Genomic DNA, 16,401 nt, shown 5'->3' with positions numbered 1-16,401 from the left:
CAGTGGCCCCAAGCTGTGGAATTCCCCCCCTAAACCTCTTCACCTCTCGTCCTACTTTATTTCTTCTTCAGATGCTCCTTAAAACCGACATATTTTTACCAAGCGTTTCCCTCATCTCTCCCTGCATTTTCCCTCATCTCCCTAATGCAGCAATGTCAAATCCTGTTTTCTGGTGTTGCTACCTTAAGATCTGTTTTTAATTAAGTAGATGGCTTTAGAAAGATTCAAATTGTCGGCCTGGAGTCATCATGTAAGCTATATCAAGGCAAGTGTTTTCTTTCACAAACACATATACGTGCACATACATATATGTGTGTGTGTATAGGTAAATAAATATGCACATTTGTTTTACATGTAACCTGTTACTGTAGCTGAAATCTGGCGCGTGCTTAAAAGCTATTTAATTTTCCAGGACTTCCGTGCAATGCACTGAAGGTGACGGACAAAACCCTCCCACTCCCACCGCAATGAAGGGGTTAAAGGTCTATCGTCACGGCTCGCTGTTGAGTGAGACGCAGAGCTAATGTACACAGGCTGGTGTTGGAGAAACTGCTGGTGCTCAGCAGTGAGCCCGCTTGTGATTCAGTGCAGCTCTGCAGGTTGACTGCGGGCCACTACTGGGGTCTGAGCAGCTGCTGCTCCATGTGTTGACAGGCAGTGTGCTCTCCTCTCCCCCCACCCCCCCCCCCTCCCCCCCCCCTCCCCCCCCCCCTCCAATCCCTCTCTCTCTCTGCCTCCTGTTGGATGTGATGGAAGCTCCTCTCTTCCCTTTGTCTGACACCATCACTCGCCAGCCCCGAGATTTCTCTCCGCTAACAGGGGACCAGCGGCCAGCGCCTGCTCTGTACTCACACTGAGCCAGGGGGAGTTATCTGTCCTGGCTGCTTACCCAGCCGCTTTGCCCGGGCTCACACACACACACTGCCAAAGGCGGTGGACCGGTCTGGAGATGGCCAGGGAATTCCGCAGCAACTCCGCCTCGGTTCCCGGCGGGATAGGAGAATGAGAACCCCCCCCCCCCCCCCCCCCCCCCCCGCCATACCCAGCTGCATTTTCCTCCCAACATCTGGATTCCCTCCACTCTCCGCACAGGAGAGAGAGGCAGATAAAAGAAGACTGCATTGAAGTATCCTCCCCGTCTCTGCATCTCCTCAGTTAACAAAAGGTGAGCAGCTTTTAACATGAATTTGGATTGTCTCCTGACAAGCTGGTGGAATGAATCAATGAGAGGCAGTGTGACTGGGCTTTTGGCTTGGCCGGAGTTTCTTTGTAGCAGTGCAGCAACGGGTTGTGGTAACCGAGGGTGACCCCTCGATTCTTTGTTAACAGAAATTTCATCTCAGATCACACCAAAGTGATGGACTCCCGTTAATAAATGGACACGGTGAGCATCGAGCTAGCCTTGTGTCCGCCTGTACCGCAGCCAAGTCTGTCAGACCCTCAGCCTAATTTGTGCCGTGAATCCTCCAACTTGACTCTTTTTCATTTCGGAGGTAGTGGACCGTTTGTCTATCTCCATGAGGGACTGCGGTTCCTGCCCTCCTGCACCAGGATGTCCAGTAGAAAATTACCTCACACAAATTATTACATAATATATTTATTTTTGTATAATATGCAGCCTCGTTTGAAGTGGAATGACTGTCGTCCCCCCTCTGCCCCCATACAGCGTGGGAGGAATAACCACTTAATTTGGTATTTTTAGCGGTGTTAGTTCAGAGGGACATTGAAGGCCACCACCATGGCCCCACCCCTTCAACTAGTCACATGTGGCCTGAGCCGCCGAGTTAACTAACCTAAATTGTGCCGCCTCTGATCGAGCAACACGGTGTCAGCGCTGAATAACTCTGACGCTTCTCTATTTATACACTCTTTTCTGAGACGTTCGAGGCAGCTCGGTTGCTGGTTATCAAACGTTGTGGTACTCTGACTTGATGTACAGTGGTTGTGGAATAAAATGGGAAGGCTGTTTTTGAACAATAATGGGGGGCAACATCCATATGAATCTGAAGGTCAAGGTTGATCCCCCTACCCCACATGGGACGGCATGGTAGCACAGGTGTGGCACAGTAACACAGTGGTTAGCACTGTTGATTGACAGGCCAGGGTCCCAGGTTCGATTCCCGCTGGGTCACTATCTGCCGAGTCTGCGCATTCTCCCTGTGCCTGTGTGGATTTCCTCCTGGTGCTCCGGTTTCCTCCCACTTGTCCCAAAAGTTGTGCTGTTAAGCGAATTGGACATTCTGAATTCTCCCTCAGTGTACCCGAACAGGTGCCGGAATGTGGCGACTAGGGGCTTTTCATGGTAACTTCATTGCAGTATTAATGTGAGCCTACTTGTGACAATAAAGATTATTTATAATAGGCTCACCTTCCAGTGAGAGAGTACTTCATCATCAACAATGCTTTTGGATGAGACCAGGGTGCACCCATATTTGCAGGTCCCATGTCACTATTTGAAAAAGAGTAGCCATTATGACACAGGAGGCCATTTGGTCTGAGTAGGAGAATTCTCTCTGCAGCTCCAGCCAGTAATTTTCCCTCCACTGTAGCTTGCCACTTCCCTGTTTGTAGGATTTAGATTCAGGCACAATTTTGCTGCTGCATTTACCAAATAGGGACCACATTTCATTTGGGTGGAAAGTGTTTTGTGACATTCTGTGGTCGTGAAGGGCATGGTATAAATACTTTCATTCACCTCAGCATTTCATTGGGACATTAGCCTATGTTAATGTGTTCAAGTCCCCAGAGCAAGACTCAAACTCATGACTATCTAACTCCAAGCAGAGCTTACTATCAAACTGAACCAAAAAAGATACGCAGCCAGGGTTTAAGGTGGCCTTTTTAAAGTGAGTGGGTAATGTTAACTCATGTGTGTGCCAAGAATGGCCTGTCCAATGGTGATATACTGTAGGGTGTGTGAAGGGGAACGAGGAATGTTATATATCATTTCAATAGTTCCTGCACTTCAAAAGTTGACTTTGGAGCATTTTGGGACATTGTGAGATTGTGAAAAGAGTTGCATAAATACATGATTTTCTTTCTGTCCCGCATGTTGTTTGCAACATCATTATTAATACCCAGTTGTCTGCTTATTGTAGCTGATCAATGTAAAATGCTTGTTATATTGCAAGGTTAAAAAAAATTGTCCAAGATGATGTCCTTATTTGTATTTCTGTGAAGATGTTCACTTTGCAATCTGCACTGCTCGATTCTTAAATCTTCCAGCCGAACTTCTTCGTTCCCTTTTGCCTCAGTCTTTCACAGCTTAAAGATTCATTTCTGGTTGCTGCAGTGGGTTATATACGAGCTGCTTGCTCTGAAAATCAGGGATAAACATCACCAGGACAATTGATATGTTTGTGTTCTTTGCCTGGATGAAATGAGCTTTGGCAGCTTGGTCCCTATGGACCTAGACACACAGCACAAAGCTGCCACTAAATTGGCAAATATATGCAGAAAGGCCACAGGGTAGATTGAGGTGGGATCTTGGGAAGAGGCTGAACCTGGACGGAGTGAAAGAGCTTCACTCAGCACCTCGACTGACTCAAAGCTGCTTGATGCTGAGAGGGGTGTCGTCAGATGAATTCTTTTCTACGTCAGTCACTTCCTTCAGCTCAATTAGTTCAGGCCCCACAGAGGGAAAAAAACAATTTTATTGACACATTCCATTGAAGAGAAATCTTTCTGGCAAAAGGCTCTTGGGCAAAATTGGTGCTTGGCTTGTGCCTGTGGCATCCCTTTCTTCAGGGTGGTTTCTCACCCATGGTTACAGATTCAAAGAAGCTTGCATCCCCAGCTTCTGGTCATGTTAATTGGTCTGACTTGGCAGCGTTCTGTGCTTGGAGATCAGAATTTTAAAAAAAACAGCCACTGCACCCTGACTCAGATCCTGACCACAGCTTTGCAACCCTGACTTTCAAGAGAGAGTGGGATGGGGAGGAATGGGGGGGTGAGGGCGGATGGGGGCTGGGGGTGGAAGGGTGCCATTCCCCAATTTTAGAACCCATGGTTTTGTTGTCCAAATGCTTCAGATCTTTTGATCTGAGGTGTACGGGAGGGCTGGGTGCGTGGACCCAGGACTACTAATTGTGGCTATTGCTCAGCCTAGGATCTGGCCAACAGAGACCCAGAATAATGAGGCTGGACATCCGGAAATGACACTCCAGCTCATTTGCTGTTCCTTCAAATACTTACTCAATTGTCCTATGCTTAGATAAAATCTGAGAAGAATGAAGACGCAGGGGTGGCACTGTGGCTCAGTGGTTACCATTGCTGCCTCACAACACCAGGGATCCGGGTTCACTAATGTTTGCTGACTGTGGAGTTTGTACATTCTTCCCGTCTCTGCGTGGGTTTAGTTCGGGTGCTCCGGTTTCCTCCCACAGTCCAAAGATGTGCAGGTTAGGTGGATTGGTTGTGCTAAATTGCCCTTAGGCGGGGTTACAGGGATAGGGTGGGGGATTGGGGATTACCTACGTAGGGTGCTCTTTCAGAGGGTCAGTGCAGACTCAATGGGCCGAATGCACTGTCGGAATTCTATGAATTCAAAAGGCATTGGTCCCATCCTACCAGAAAGAACTTGGGCAGATTCTCCATCCTGCCACACCGGTTTTCTGGTACTGCACGCCATTGTCGGCAGCGGAATTCTCCGTTCCGTATACGGCCAAAAGGCGTCGGTAAATCTCCGGTGTGGGTGTGAGCGCATCACGGAATCCTGACAGTGGAGAATCTAGCCCCTTGTACTTACAAACCATGGGCTGGAATCTCCGTTTGGGAGACTAAGTCCCCACGCCGGCGTGAAAACGGTGGTGTTTTACGCCAGGAAATCCAGCGCAGAACAGCCAGCAATTCCCAGCTCCGCAGGAGGCCAGCAGGGAGGAAGCATAGAGCTCCCAGCTCTAGCAGGCGATACAGCCCTGGGCATTGCTGGGTCCGTGGCCACGCATGTGCACGGCGGAGTCCTGCAGCGGCTGCGGCGTGCTTCATGACGGATGCAGCCCACGGACCCGGACTGCAAAAGTAGTGTCCCCCCCCCTTTGGCCGTTTGCGCGCTCCGGACCCCCCCCCAGAGTGCACCCAGCCCCGAATGAAGCCCCCCCCTACCCGCGGATCGCCCTCCCCCGACTGGACTGAGTCCGCAGCCGCCTCGCTGAGTTTACGACGAGTGAGACCACACGTGTCTCACACCGTCGGGAACTCGGCCGGTCGGGGACGGAGCATCACGGGGCGGCGTGCGGTGTACTCCTAGTGTACACCACCTTTCAGGCAGCTGAGCATCGCAAAAGCAGCACTGTCCACGATTTTGGCGTCATCGGGGATTCTCTGCCCTTTGGCGAACGCAATTTTGGCGTCGGGGATCGGAGAATCCAGCCCCACATTTCACAACTTCAGAATATCCGAAAAACACTTTTCAGCCAATAAAGATTCCTCAGTTATTGGAAACACAACAGCCAATTTTTGCTCAGCAAAGTTCCCCAAACCACACCATACGCTTTCAGGATGTTGGTTGCCAGGTAAGTATCAGCTAGAACGCCAGGAGGGGGATTTGAACTCACAACTTCCAGACTCGAAGGCTACCAAAATGAGCCACCTTTCAGTTTTCCAACACTTTTTATTTTTCTTTTCCTTTGAGAAATAAATATGTCCTGGATGCTGCAGTAAAGCATCATGGAAATAGCATGGAACACAACACAAAGCAAGGGATTGGGAGGAGAATACTAGATTGGATTGAAGATTGGCTGACTGACAGAAAGCAGAGGGTCAGGATAAATGGGTCCTTCTCTGGCTGGTGAACTGTAACTAGCGGTGTGCCGCAGGGGCCAATCCTGGTACCTCAACTGTTTACAACCTATATAAATGATCTGCAAGGACACAGTGTAACATAGCAAAATATGAGTATGATACTAAAATAGGTGGTAATGCAGACAGTGAAAAGATGATAAAGTTTTTACAGACTGAGAGAGATAGGCTCGGAGATTGGGCTAAAATTTGGCAGATGGAGTTTAATGTAGATAAGTGTGTGATTATTCATTTGGACCGAAAAAATAGAAAGGCAAATTATTATCGAAATAGAAAGCAGATTCAAAATGTTTTTGGGCAGGGCGATCGGGGTTCCTTTGTTCATGAATCACAGAAGGTCAATATGCAGGTAGAGCATATAATCAAAAAGGCAAATGGAATGTTAGCATTTATTGCAAAAGGACTGGAGTATAAAAGTAGAGAAGTGTTGTTGCAATTGTATAGGGTGTTGATAAGACCACATCTGGAATGTTGGGCGGGCTTCTGTAATCCTGAGGCTAAGTGTTGATGCCGTTGGAAACGCTGTCATGTTTCTGATGGCGTCAACACGGCCTCAGAATCAGCAATTCTGGCCCCTACAGGGGGCCAGTACAGCACTGGAGCAGACCACGCCACTCCAGCAGCTGATCCTGGCGTGAATAGGGCGGCGCGGGGTCAGCGCATGCGCAGTGGCACCAGCGGCAACGCACACATGCGCAGTGGCACTGGAGCAAACGTACGCTTGCGCAGTGGCTCCCTTCAACGCGCCGGCCCCGACGCAACATGTCGGAGGGCTACAGGGGCCGGCGCAGATGAAAGGAGGCCCCCAGCCAGAGAGGCCGGCCCGCCGACTAGTGGGCCCCGATTGTGGGCCAGGTCACATCGGAGGCCCCCCCCTGGGGTCGGACACCCCCCTCTCCCCCCCCCCCCCCCCCCCCCCCCCCGCAAGCCCCTGGACCCTTCAACGCCAAGACCCCACAGGCTGAGAGCAGGTGTGAACGGCGCCGGCGGAACTCGGGTTTTTTTACGACGACCGCTCAGCCCATCCCGGGCGGAGAATCGGCCATGGCCCCCGACCGGCGCTGCGTCATCCACGCTGGCGCCAATGAGCCGATTCTACGCTCTGCGGAGAATCCGGTCCCGGCGTTGGGGCGGCGTGGTGCGATTCGCGCCGGTTGTGGAGATTCTCCGGCCCGGCCCCGGGCTGAGAGAATCCCATCCATTGTGTCCAGTGTTGGTCTCCTTATTTGAGGAAGGATGTGGTGTCATTGGAGGCAATTCAGAGGAGGTTCACCAGATTTATTCTGGGGATGAAAGGGTTAATGTATGAGGTGAGATTAATCGCTGAAGTTCAGGAGGATGAGAAGGGATCTGATTGTGGAAAGGGATTTATAAAATAAACGTAGATCAAATGTTCCCCGTTTTAGGGCAATCTAGAAACAAGAGGTCACAGATACAGATTGAGAGGTGGTAGATTTAGAACTGAGTTGAAGAGGAACTACTTCTCGCAGTGGGTGGTGAATGCGGAACTCGCTGCCCCGTAAGTGCGGTGGAATCGGAATTATTAAATGGTTTCAAGAAGGAGATCGATATATTTCTGATTTTTAAAAACGGGTCTATGGGGAACAGGTAGGGAGGTGGATTTTAAACCAGGAAGAATCAGCCATGATCTGATTGAATTGCCTACTTCTGCTCCTATTTCCTATGTTCCTAATCCTGAGAAAATTACCAAAGTAGCGGTTGAAAAATGGAAAAAAACACACGGATATGTGGAAGTGAATCTTCACCGTTGAGAAGGAGCAGAACAGCAAGTGCATGAGAAACACCATCATCTCCCTTCAAGCCACACAGTATCTTGATCTGGAAGTGCACCAGCTTCATCATTGTTGCTCGAGTCAAATTTCTGGCATTTCCTTCAACAGCATTGCGATTACTGTCACCACATGGACGGCAGCAGTCCTTGAATGTGATGGACCAGCTTCACAACAGCAACTAGGGAATGGCAATAAATGCCAGCTTCTCCAGTGATGCCCACATGCTGAGAATGAATAAAGGTGTACAATACCACCGTGTAATTCTGGAGGTTAAGGGTCTTTTATATGGAATTTTAATGGGTCCTTTGTAGCCAGTATATTTAGTTTAATTGAATGGTTCAGCGGACATTACAAATGAAAGCAAATCTTCCACAAGTCAAAGCATTCAAATCAAATGAAAATTAACAGCTTCCCTCCTCTCATGTCCCCATACTATAGCAGTTAAGAGTCATTAGAAATGCTCTTCTCACACTTAAGCCTCTGAGTAAAAGATTGTGCGTTTATGCCACCATTTCAGAGATTTAAGCTCGTAATGCAATGCAGCATTGAGGGAGCGCTGCACGGAGGGAGCACAACACCAAGGCAGCAGGGCACTGAGGTGATACGATACTGAGGGAATGGGGCACGGAGAGAGTGGGTCATGTGGGAATGGGGCACAGGGAGCTACACGGAGGGAATGGGGCACAGGGAGCTATATGGAGAGAGTGGGGCACGAAGCTACATGAAGTGAGTGGGGCACGGAGCTACATGGAGGGAATGGGGCACAGGGAGCTACACGGAGGGAATGGGGCACAGGGAACTACACGGAGGGAGTGGGACACAGGGAGCTACACGGAAAGAGTGGGGCACAGGGAGCTACACGGAGAGAGTGGGGCACAGGGAGCTACACGGACGGAGTGGGGCACAGGGAGCTACACGGAGAGAGTGGGGCACAGGGTGGTACACGGAGGGAGTGGGGCACAGGGAGCTACACGGAGAGAGTGGGGCACAGGGAGCTACACAGAGAGAGTGGGGCACCGGGAACTACACGGAGGGAATGGGGCACAGGGAACTACATGGACGGAGTGGGGCACAGGGAGCTACATGAAGGGAGTGGGGCACGGAGCTACACAGAGGGAATGGGGCACAGGGAACTACACGGACGGAGTAGGGCACAGGGAACTACATGGACGGAATGGGGCACAGGGAGCTACATGAGGGAATGGGGCACAGGGAGCTACATGAGGGAGTGGGGCACAGGAAGCTACACGGAGGGAATGGGGCACAGGGAGCTACACGGAGGGAGTGCGACACAGGGAGCTTCACGGAGGGAATGGGGTACAGGGAGCTACACGGAGAGAGTGGGGCACAGGGAGCTACACGGATGGAGTGGGGCACAGGGAGCTACACGGAGGGAGTGGGGTACAGATAGGTACATCGAGGGAGTGGGCACAGAGCTACATGGATGGTGTGGGGCACAGGGAGCTACACAAAGGGAATGGGGCACAGGGAACTACACGGAGGGAATGGCGCACAGGGAGCTACAGGGAGAGAGTGGGGCACAGGGAACTACACGGAGGGAGTGGGGCACATGGAGCTTATCGGAGGGAGTGTGGCACAGGGAGCTACACGGAGGGAGTAGGGCACAGGGAGCTACATGGAGGGAGTGAGCACAGAGCTACACGGAGGGCGTGGAGCTCAGGGAACTACACGGAGGGAATGGGGCACAGGGAGCTACACGGATGGAGTGGGAACAGGGAGCTATAAGGAGGGAATGGGGTATAGGGAGCTACACGGAGGGAGTGGGGCACAGGGAGCTACACGGAGAGAGTGGGGCACAGGGAGCTACACAGAGGGAGTGGGGTACAGATAGGTACATCGAGGGAGTGGGCACAGAGCTACACGGAGGGAGTGAGGCTCAGGGAACTACACGGAGGGAATGGGGCACAGGGAACTAGACGGAGGGAATGGGGCACAGGGAGCTACACGGATGGAGTGGGGCACAGGGAGCTACACGGAGGGAGTGGGGTACAGAGAGGTACATCGAGGGAGTGGGCACAGAGCTACACGGAGGGAGTGGGGCTCAGGGAACTACACGGAGGGAATGGGGCACAGGGAGCTACACGGATGGAGTGGGGTACAGAGAGGTACATCGAGGGAGTGGGCACAGAGCTACCGGAGGAAATGTGGGGTGGAGGCAGTGGGGCACAGATGGAGTGTGGCACGGAGGGAGTGGGACATGGCTTCGGATGGAGTTGGGCACAGTGCTACATGGAGAGAGTGCTGCATTATGAGACGTACAATCTTTTGGGCAACGTGATAGTTAGATGGCCTTCTGCCTCCTTTGATCGATGGAGAAGGGCAGGGACGTTCTACCAAGTGTACCGGCCACGATTTCTTCCTCAACCAACGCCATAGAAACAGGTTTTCTGGATATTATCACATAATTGTTTTGTGGGCTTTCCCCATCGATAACTATCTTGTGATCTTGCGATGCCCAACTTACACTTATAAACTGTACATATTTATTGTGTTCAGTCAGATAATAGTGCACTTTGTGCTGAACTGTAATGTAATTGGCACGAACAAAAGAGAATGAATAATTGTAATATTGTCGATTTCAGACAATCTGGAGATCCTGAGTCCTGTGTACATTCTATTTGAATATTGAAAAGTGCCTGGTTCAATTGAGAACGGGTTGAAGTATTAACACATGTATAAAGAATCCTGAATAAATAGGAAGTGGCTTAATTTATTGGCTTTCTCCCCATGTGGAGGGGAATCTGTTCATCTGGACTCGGCTTGACTGCCGATGGGATGATACTGAAACCTGCTTTGAATTGTCAGCTGCTTCACAAGCGTTCACAATTGACAGAGTGGCTTTTCATTAAGATTGTTATCCTTTCAGATATTAGCCTCAGTGCACAAAACGGTTCAACTGGGTGGAGTTCAGTGAATTTAAAACAAAGAGAAGAGAAAGGAGGGGGTGAGGTTGGAAAGAATCCCAATTTGTGCCTGTTCTTTCATCTTGAGGCACATATTAACTCTTGTCTTGTTTCTTTCTCTCTGTCACTATGGTTACTGACAGTTACCCTGCATACAAGAGGACTGCTTTCCCTAGTTTAAGGCCAACTTTTACCCCTTGTTATATTTTTTTGTTGCCCCAAAGAGAAAGGTTGTTGAGGTGCTTGCACTCTGGATTCTTGTAAAGCATGATGAGAAGTTTATAATAATAATAATCGCCTATTGCCACAAGTAGGCTTCATCATAGATTATCATAGAATTTACAGTGCAGAAGGAGGCCATTCGGCCCATCGAGTCTGCACCGGCTCTTGGAAAGAGCACCCTACCCAAGGTCAACACCTCCACCCCATCCCCATAACTCAGTAACCCCACCCAACACTAAGGGCAATTTTGGACACTAAGGGCAATTTATCATGGCCAATCCACCTAACCTGCACCTCTTTGGACTGTGGGAGGAAACCGGAGCACCCGGAGGAAACCCACGGGGAGGATGTGCAGACTCCGCACAGACAGTGACCCAAGCCGGAATCGAACCTGGGACCCTGGAGCTGTGAAGCAATTATGCTATCCACAATGCTACCGTGCTGCATTACTGAACTACTGCACTAATGAAGTTACTGTGAAAAGCCCCTAGTCGCCACATTCCGGCGCCTGTTCAGGGAGGCCGGTACGGGAATTGAACCCGCGCTGCTGGCCTTGTTCTGCATTACAAGCCAGCTGTTTAGCCCACTGTGCTAAACCAGCCCCTTTTAAGGGTGTTGCTCAGCTAATCGAAGATGGTGGCCTGCCTAAAGCCTGTGCAAACACTGTTGACATCACTGCACATCACATGGTGTGGAACCAGCAAGAATATATTCCCAGATACATAGCAGCCCTCCCTCTTTACTTCATCAGTGCAACGACAATTATTAACATTTATAGATCACCGATATGTTATTTCTCCATGTATTTATCTACAATTCCATGAGACAGTCTCTGTGGTGGCCGTCTATTCTTTTTGGTAGAATTCGGCGTTCTTGAACTTTGCTACTTGCGACCTCGGAAGTGCCCTTATGCCTTTCTGCCTTGAGCAGTTATTTCTTGACACGTTATTTCAATATCTGTTACTATCGGCATTGAAAAGTCCTCAGAAACAGAATCTGAGCTCGTCACTGTATCTGGTCTCAGTTCAAAAGTATAGATTTCTAGACCTTCTGTAAGTAGAATCTCTTGAGAAGTTTCTGCAAACTCACTTCATGCAGCAAGTAACTGAACAGCATGATGTTGCCAAATTCTTTCATCATTGTAAAGTGTCTGATATTGGCCCTGTCTTTGCTCGGATCATAGCTGGTACCTATTTCTCATTAGTGGTGCAACTCTGAGCTAGCACTCTCTCTCCCTGGTTGAATACTTGCTTTATAGATTTTAGAGATTTTCTCCCTGTTCGCAATTTGTACTTGTCGTTTGACAATCTCTGAAGCACAGGTGGAGTTAAGAAATGAAACTGTGTCCATAGTGTCCTTTTAAACAACAACATTGCCGGTGAACTTTGTGTGGTGGCATGTACGTTGCCAAACATTTTGGGCGTGATTCTCCCCAACAGCCGCCGCGACGAAAGGCTGCGACGAAAACGGCCGTGTTTTACGGCCGCCTCCGCCGCCCCCCCCCCCCCCCCCCCCCCCCCCCCGACCGGGAACCGATTCTGCTCCCCGGTCGAGGCTAGCATCCCGCGGCCGTGAACTCCGGCATCGCGGGCTTAACGAATTTCGTTAAGCCCGCTAGCCAGAGTTAGCGATGGCTGACGCATCAGATGATGTCAGCCGCGCATGTGCGGATTGGACGACTCCAACCCGCGTATGCGCGGATGACGTCATCACGGTATACCCCTCAGCCGCCCCGCGAATGGATACAGCGGGGCGGCGGAAGGAGAAAGAGTGCGCGGGGTAATTACCCGCTGCCCGCGATCGGTGGGAACCGATCGCGGGCCCATGGCACCCTTGGCACGGCCGTGGTACTGCCGTGCCAATCGGTGCCATGGTTCCCCAGATCGGGACTTTACGGCCGTTTTTACGAACGGTCAGACCAGGTGTGATTTACGTTCATAAAAACGGTTGTAAAGGCCTTGGAAATCGGCCTATCAGCCAGCTGAGAATCGCTGCTCGCCGTAAAAAAACGGCGAGCAGCGATTCGTGTTGCGAGGCGGCCGTGGGGGGGGGGGGGAGAATAGCGGGAGGGCGTCGGACCAGCGTGGCTGTAAAAATTTACGCCGCCCGCTATTCTCCGCCCCGTCGTGAGTGCGGAGAATTCCGCCCTTTGTCTAGTTTCTCAATGGTCTGTTCAGTTGCTATTGACTTAATTATCGCGACTTCTGGCCATTTCAGGTTCATGTCCACAATCACTAAGAACATGTGATCCTCCAATAGACCAGCATAATTGATGTGTATTTTGTGCTATGGCTGAGTCAGCCATGCCTATGGATTCAATGGATGTAATGATGGAGTGTTCCTTAGCTTTGAACAACATTGGCATTGCCCAACATTCTCTTCCATTTGAGCATCTAATCCTGGCCACCAACAATTCCTTTATTTTCACCACACCAGGATGTATCTCATGCAGTTTGACAATGACTCTAAAAAGCAAGCACTGAGGAATAATCACACAGATTCACCACAATAGAACTCCATCCTATACTGTCAACTTGTGATGTCAGGCTTGAGGTCTGGATTTTTCCTATCAATGTCTGACAGCGTTCCTTTTTGGACCGAGTCCATCACCTTCCCCATCACTGGATTGGTTCTTGTATATCTTTGAACTTGAGATGAAGTCACGGGTATGCAATCCACGAGCGAGAAATACAAAATATTGACAGGGTCATGCTTATCTTGTAACTGCAATCGTGATAAAGGATCAGCATTTACATGGTGCTTTGACTTCGATATTGGATATTGTGTTTGCTGACAATATCAATGACAATCTTTGCAAACGACCAGCAGCCAAATAGGGTATGCCTTTAGACTGCCCAAAGATTGTTGTCAAGATCGATGATCCATCAAAAGGGTAAAATGATGCCCATAAAGATAATCGTGTAAGCTTCTTACATGGAAATTATGCTTAAAGCCTCTTTTTCTAGCTGAGCATAATTCATTTCTGTGTTAATAAGAGTGTGTGAAGCAATTTGCAATCTTTCTTCATTTGAACTCCATGTTTCATAATCCTCATCAAACACGTCCATGGCACCCGCTTTTCCCGCCATTGTTGGATCCCAGATCCTTGGATCCCATCTGATTGTTATGGAAAGTATGGCATAAATGATCTATGAACAAGCAATTCGGAAATCTTTCCTCATTTTGCCTGACTATATTTCGACTTTTCTACCAAGTAGTGACTTGTGCAGAGTTGGCAGAATTCAAAATCTCCCTTCCCCCAGCTTGTGTAGCTTCGGCACTTGCGCGGTCCCTGTAGCCCAGACCTCAATCACTTCAGGGCAAGCAAGTCTTCCCCGACTGCCTGTCTTCTTGCTCACAGTTGCTGTCCAAAATTTGTTTAAGCCTTTTGCCTTGGCAGCAGTGCTTCACCTGATGTGTGTGTCCCATTCCAAGAATCTTGCGCTGCTCCTGTGCTGTCGCACAATTAGTCGCCGAAAATCTTCTTTCCAGGGATTTGTTTGTCTCAATCTTCGTCGCCAGTTTTCTCTTCCGCTGTATTTCTTTGTTGCCGCAAAGAATAAAGATTTGGAGGGGCCCACACTCTGAATTCTTGTCAAACACGATGAGAGGTTTATTAAGTATGTTCTTCATACTGTCATAGATGGTGATCGCCCCAAAGCCCTTGTAAATACTCTCCTGATGTCACTACACATCACGTGATGTTTAACCAGCAGGAATGTATTCCCAGATACAGAACATCCCTCAACCAAAATCAGTGAATCAAAATGTAACTCTTGTTTTCCTACCTGGCTTTCACCTCTCTTGGTGCCATTCTCATTCTAGAAAAGGACTTCCTTATCAGTCAAGCTGATTTTATATTGCTGCTCCTGGTTCGTGTCATAGCTCCAATGGTCAGTGGTCATCAAAAATGTGAAGAGACTGGATTTACCCATATCAATGCTTCACAATTGTTTTTTACTGCCAGTTGTCCTGGAGCAAATAGTGGTCAATATAAAGGGAATATCAGTTTCTGACTCTTTTTTGGAACTTCTCTTGGGTGTGAAACAATGTCTTGGTGTCATTGTGCGTCATTAGCTTTCTCATGGGCCATACATTTGCCAACTGTGACTGAATGTGTTCCTGGATGTTCCATCATGGGACTTGCCTCATAACTCCCACCAATTAGCAGCCAACAGATCCATTCATGTGATAGCCTTCCTCCCCCAACTGGAAAGCAAAAACTATCATAACCCAGTTAGAAGATGCCCACGCAGACAAGGGGAGAATGTGCAGACTCCGCACAGACAGTGACCCAGCAGGGAATCGAACCTGGGACCCTGGCACTGTGAAGCCACAGTGCTAACCACTTGTGCTACTTCAGATAAAGGTGAACTGTGATTGGATATGGGAGAAGGTGGGGTGGGTGGGCAGGTAATGGGAATTAGAGATACTTTGCTGACTAAGTTTAATCAGGGACTGGATAGATAGTCTTATAAGTGGTTGCAGATAGCAAGGATATGATGTGTAGTGAAAGTGTTCTGATACATGCACATCAGCAGATTCAGCTGTTACCGCCCTGACTTATAAAGTTCATCCTCAGAGTATGTTACACACAGCACACTTTGAGCTACTTAAATCTATGCAAAGTGATGGATTTAATTGCATCTTCGTGTTACGTGCAATTTGTGCTGCATAGAAAAGAATTTCACTTGTGCATTTGAGGCATGGAGAGTAATGAGGCATAACGTTGTGTCGTAGAACATTCCTTCATTAACACTGTGCTTGGGAGAAGCAAATTAGCTGAGAGCTGCTTGTAGTTGTTATTTTTCTGCTGATTTGCTGCTGTGATACTCAAAGGATTAGATGGAAAAGCCTTCAGGCCATGGCTGTCAGGGGACTGTGCCCAAACAATGTGAACTGTGTGAAATCAGAGTCCCACTAGCTGACGTGCCTCCACTATTAAGTCTGAAGGTTTGGCCTTTCATTATTTAAGCCTCCATTATGCGGCGAGGGGAGCGGGTACCATGACCATTTGCAAATCGCTGACGCCAAACCAATTTTCATTTGCTTTGCCTCCTGGGAATTACCTATTTACCGGGTGCAAATTGGAGATAAAGTAGTTACCATGAGCCTCTGTGCTCTCTTGGCTTCACATTGAACTTTTGTGGTGTTCCCAAGAGGGCGGAGGACTGACTGCTACAGGTACAAATATTTTAAAGACTCCAGAACATCCCTCCCAATCTCTTCATCTGAAAATTGGTAGCCGTGGTTTCAGTTTCCTCAGCTTCAAGGTCTGGAAGTCCCTCTCTAAACCTCTCCACGTCACTATCTCTCTCCTCATTTTAAGACCCTCCTTAAAACCTACTTCTTTAACCAGGTGTTTGGTCACTGGCCCCAATATCTCCTCCAATAAAAACAGAAAGTGAGAGAAAGACTCAGCAGGTATGGCAGCATCTGTGGAGAGAGAGAAACAGAGTTAAAATGTTTTTGATTCCAATATGACTCTCCTTCAGAATTTTTTTTTTCTGATACTGCCTCTTGGTGACCTTTCACCATTTTAAAAGGGCTGTAAAAATGCCAATGCTTATCACGGGGTGTGACTGACATCAGTGTACCTCCTGGCTCCCTGTGACCAGAGGGCTGATTTCAACAATGTCAAATGATTCCAAAACCAATAGCAG

General features: G+C 49.0%; 1 protein-coding gene across 2 annotated transcripts in view; it reads left to right on the top strand.

Moving 5' to 3' along the window:
* The first annotated feature begins 1,021 nt into the window (after window positions 1–1,021).
* The window catches only part of plppr3a (phospholipid phosphatase related 3a), a 120,921-nt gene continuing 105,541 nt past the window's right edge, over window positions 1,022–16,401 (top strand). For both annotated transcript variants that reach the window (XM_038777324.1, XM_038777322.1), the window contains exon 1: window positions 1,022–1,165. The gene's annotated coding sequence lies outside the window, so the exon portion shown is untranslated. The remainder of the gene's footprint in view (window positions 1,166–16,401) is intronic.

Source organism: Scyliorhinus canicula, chromosome 18 (assembly GCF_902713615.1).
Source record: "Scyliorhinus canicula chromosome 18, sScyCan1.1, whole genome shotgun sequence".
Classification (NCBI taxonomy): Eukaryota; Metazoa; Chordata; class Chondrichthyes; order Carcharhiniformes; family Scyliorhinidae; genus Scyliorhinus; species Scyliorhinus canicula.
Note: the sequence above shows the minus strand (reverse complement) of the source record. Positions and strands in the feature narration are given on the sequence as shown.